The following is a 5,013-nucleotide window of genomic DNA, read 5'->3' as shown; positions in this document are numbered from 1 at the left end:
GATTCAGAACTCCCAGGCAGAGCGTTTAATCTGGAGATACCTCAAATTGGTTTTGTACTCCTGAGCACCTGGTAAAAGCAAACAGGTCCCCCCTGAAGGAATAAGCTTCATGTTAGGCCTCACCCATAAAAGAGCAAAGACCGTGAGTGAGTGTGAGTGAGTGAGTGAGTGAGAAGCTTCACAACCAAAATTAACCAAACACACCATGACCAGGAACACCAGCAACACACAGTGGAAACAAAAGGAGTAAAAAAGGGGAATTAACAGAATTCAAGTGACTAATAAAAAATTTTTAAAAAGAGACTATTTATGTTGAGGGAATTAGAGAATACAAAGAATGACCATACAGATTTCAAAAAAGAACCAAATCGAAATGCTAGAAATGTGTATGTATACAATTAATTATAACAAAATTAAAATGAAAAGCTTACTGGGTGGGTTTCATACCCAGTTGGAGCCAGCTGAAGGAATTAATGAACTATATAATATGATCTTAAAGAATTATCCAAAATACAGAGAGAAAAACAAGAGATTTGGAATTACTAGTAAAATTGCCTGACGTGCATCTAATCATAGTACCAGGACAACCAGACTAAATGATGCAGATGAGATGAGAAATTTAAAAGATCATGGCTGAGAATTTGTCAGAATTGATGGATTACTCATATAATGAGAAATAAATTAAATGGAGCAAAAAGTGATAGCAAAACAAGGGGATCACAGTGTGATACTGTGAGCTAAGCCCTAGGAATTTTCACAGCCAAGGTCATGCTGATTTGCACAGGAATTTGCCCTCCTGTCTGCACTGACAGACAGATGGCTTCAGACTGAAGCACTACTTGAAATTCTGTGGGGGGAGGATCACTGAGTAATTGATTATTTGCATGCATTTTGTATCTGAATAATTACCAAATTCTGTTAGTTCTAATCAATATTTAATGGACTGTCGATTTTCATCGCATATAAGAATATCATTAGCAAATAAAAATGTTTGCTAGTCCTTCCAATAACTATTTCTGTTAAATGCTCCAATCACACACTGCCATATTAGACGTGCAGACATCACCGAACCTTTCCTCATTTTCATCCATTCGGCTTTGGTACCTCATGATTTATAGTTGTTGTGTACGTGCGCGCGCGCGCGCGTGTGTGTATGTGTGTGTGTAATTTTATTGTGTTGATGTAGTTTCCTTCTGATCCTATTTTAAGAGTTGTCCTTTTTTTTAATAATTTATGAATGTTTGGCGTCTGATGAAAACGTGCTTTTTCTCCTTTAACCTATTGCAATGAAGTATAGGCAGATGTCCTAATGTTGATCCATCCTTCATTCCTAGGCCAAATCTTATTTGTCCGTGTTGTATTATGATCTTAATGGCTGGACAATTTTAATATTTTACACGGGTTTTTTCCATCTCTATTCATACATAAAATCATTCTATGATTTTCTCTTTTGAGTTTACCTTTTTCAGATTTTTGTTATTAAGTTTCTGGAAGCTTCAAAAACTCCATTGTGGGGCTCTCCTCTATTAATTATCTATTTCTGCATAACAAATTACCCAAAACTGAGCAGTTTAAGTCCGTGAACACTTATTATTTCGTTTCTATGGGTCAGGAATCCGGAAATGACTTACCTGGGTGGTTATGGCTCAGGGTCTCTCATGAGGCAGAAGTCAACATGTAAGCACAGGCCACAGCCGCCTGAAGGCTGCAGCCTCCCCTCCAACGTGGCCTGCTCACAGGCCAAACTAGTTCCAGTGGGTTGGTGGCAGGAGGACCTCAATTCCTTGCCACGGAGACCCATCTGGAGGCCTAATTGATTCCCTTGAAAACATGGTAGCTCTTAACACCCAGAAAGAGAAATCACAGAGGGGAAGAGCGAGGCCATAATTCCTTTTGTGACCTAGCTTCAAATGTCACACACTGACTTCTGCCACTTTCTGTTCATTAGAAGCAAATCGCTTAAATCTGCCATGTATTCAGAAGGGGAATTAGACTCCACCTTTCAAGGTAAGGATGGTAAAATATTTGTGGACATATTATAAAACCACCACATCACCTTTTTTATGCTTTACATGCTTGAATGTAAAAAGCGCTTTAAAGAATCCATTAAAGATTAGCTAGAAATCAGCTGGAAGATCACCTGGACCTATTGGGTTGTCAGAAAAGTCATGAAGCATTTTTGCAACGACAAACATAGAAAAAATACGTCATGACTTTTCCGACAACCCAATATTACCTTTGTCATTGTTAGATCTTTAAGAATTCCCGCAATGTAGACTAGCAGCTGGCATACAGGCCAGAGCTGAGTTGTCACAATGGTTCAACAGAATAAGTGACTCAGCTTGTCTGGGATTCACTTTCCTCGTGGATACAACAAGAATAAAAACAGTACACTACTTTTTAAAGTTCTTTTAAGGATTGAGCAAGATAATTCATATACAGCTCTTAAAAAACAGTTATGAACATTTAGTAAGCACTTAGCAATTGTTAGCAGTTATTATATTTTCCTTAGTCACCGAATTAAAATATAAATTAGAGTGGCCAATTATCTTCAGCTCTAAAACTAAGGGGAGAAAATATAAGCTTGTGAACTGTTTGAATCCCACCCCAAGCGGGGTGAGTGCTTGTGGGATTTGGAACAAAGTCATATTATTCAGGAGTGTCTTGACTAAGCATGAAGTGACTCATTACCTGTTCATACTAATAATGACTAAAGTGTAGGTAATACTGCAGCAGAGACACCTCCTAGCACATTAGGTGAGCAAATGTGAAAAGCATCCTCTCATTGCATAGCAAATACTAATGGGGAATGCAAAATAGCACCTAATAAATAAACCCTTTTTATGTCTTCAGTTAGGGGAGAGATATGAATGCACAGAAGAAGGGAATGCAAACAGTAACTGAAAATGTGGATCAGCCCATGGAAGTGATGAAATTTGAAAAGTCTGATCTGCCTGATAACAAACCGATTAGTGTTTTTCTCATTCCTCAATCCAACCCACCCTGGTTTATTGTACACTAATTCATCAAAAAGAGATCACTACCTGAGTGGAAGAGCCCAAACGAGGTGTTTGAGATTTCCCATTTTATTTTTTGTTTCAAGTATAGAAATAGAATTTACTTCTGTTACAGGTCTACTTACTGGGAATTCCTTATTTCCCATGGACTGACTACCTTGATTTAGAGAAGTCTGAATGAGAGGATGGGAAAACGTCTGTATATGGGATGTGATTAATAAAATGAGTGGAAAATTGGAATTTTGCATTCATTAATTCAAATATCTCTCCTAAGATCTCCCCTTTCTAGACATACAACTTATTTATTTTTCACTTTATCTTCCAGCATCCAAGTCAGAGCAGGGGAGGCCTGGGCACTGTTTTGGCTTTGGTACCACAGTCGTTTGACTAGACTGACATTGGAGAGGCCATCTCCAGCATCTGAATTAAGGGAAACAATACTCTGAGACAGTCTCAGACTTGAGTGTGCACCCGAATTTGCTGGGCACCACGCCACCGTCTCTGACTCACTAGATCAAGAGTAGGATCCCAGCATTTGCATTCCTATGACCCAGGTGATGCTGGCGGCTGGTCCCGAGATCACACTTGGAGAACTGAACTTTAAATTAGGACATGGTATTTCCCTGAAATGCTAACACCAAGTGGTCACACTAACCCGTAAAAGCGCTCAGGTTTAAACTGGAAAGTGAGAAGTCCTGAAACCTGGCCGAGGCCACCTTCCTTCCAGAGCGGCGACGCAAGGGTGGAAACCAAGCCCCGCCGCGCCCCTCGGCGCCGGGCTCCTCATTGGGCCATCGGGCCGTCCTCACGCCCCGCCTCTTCCTTGACAGGGACGCACGTTACGCGCACTCCACGTCACGCACTGCGGGGACGCTTGCTTCTGCCTGTCGCCTGCCCCCTGCTGGTGCGCAGGCCGTGCTGTCTCGGCCTCTGTCTTTGGGCTGCCGCCGGACACCCGGAGAGTCCACACAGTCACTGGGTCATTCACAGATTAAAACAGAAAAGCGAGCAGTTTGAAAACCGAAAAGCAGGGCAACAGCCCTCCATGGTCTGCTTTCCCGCCTGCCGACTGTTTTTCTGAGCTGACACGTTCCCTCACCTCGCACGACTGAAGAACTCCCCTGGACACACTGCTTGCACCCCCCCCCCCNTAACATGCGCTAATTACATTGAAAATGTTTACACATTAAGGCTTGAGAAATCGATAATTTACATCACTTTTATGCCAGGTTCAGCATTAATTGAACAAGACGATTTTGAAACATCTCATTAATGTTGCATCAAAGATTTGTATTCTCGTTTTTATTTCAGTGTTAGGGTCCATTGTGTGTGAAGATTTGGGGCAATGGAACTAAAAAATAAGGTGATGTCCAAGGCAGTGTCACAACCAGCCGCACCCAAGGAACAGTATCATGACACCTTTAGCATTAGCCAGCAATTGCATTTTGTCTCTCAAGTACATAGCTTGCAGTTTTTAAAGACAGCTCTTTCCAGATCATTTTCCAGGAATAATCCCTTTAGTTGGGTTTTCATTGCCAACATGTATTCTTTCCTGAGTGGACAGCTACCTAAACGAGCCCACTCTTTCAGAGTCCTTGCAAAGAATGTCTTCAGAGGGCAATGGCCTAACTTCTCTCGTCCCTCAAAGTGCTGCTTCTGAGATGTAAACCCAAACTTGGATTCAATCCTACATGTAACTCGTTTTCCTCATTATGCATAGGGCAAATGATTCAAGCATGTTTGGTGTGCGGACTAGTCATCCCTCAGCTATTCAGTAATAACAGGGTCTGGGTTTCTGTAATGATGGGACTACATAAGTTATGATCTACACTCCTCACTTATTTACCCTTCTGATCAATGCTTGAATTTCAATTCCAACTAGCACATTACAATTTGATCCTGAAACATGGGCCGAAAGAGCGCAGCCAGGCGGCCCACAAGCTGTCAAAGGGCTCCTCTGCTTCCACTGACTTTCTGGACACCATCTGCGGGTGAT

Source organism: Hipposideros armiger, unplaced genomic scaffold, assembly GCF_001890085.2.
Source record: "Hipposideros armiger isolate ML-2016 unplaced genomic scaffold, ASM189008v1 scaffold_988, whole genome shotgun sequence".
NCBI classification, from domain to species: domain Eukaryota; kingdom Metazoa; phylum Chordata; class Mammalia; order Chiroptera; family Hipposideridae; genus Hipposideros; species Hipposideros armiger.
Note: the sequence above shows the minus strand (reverse complement) of the source record.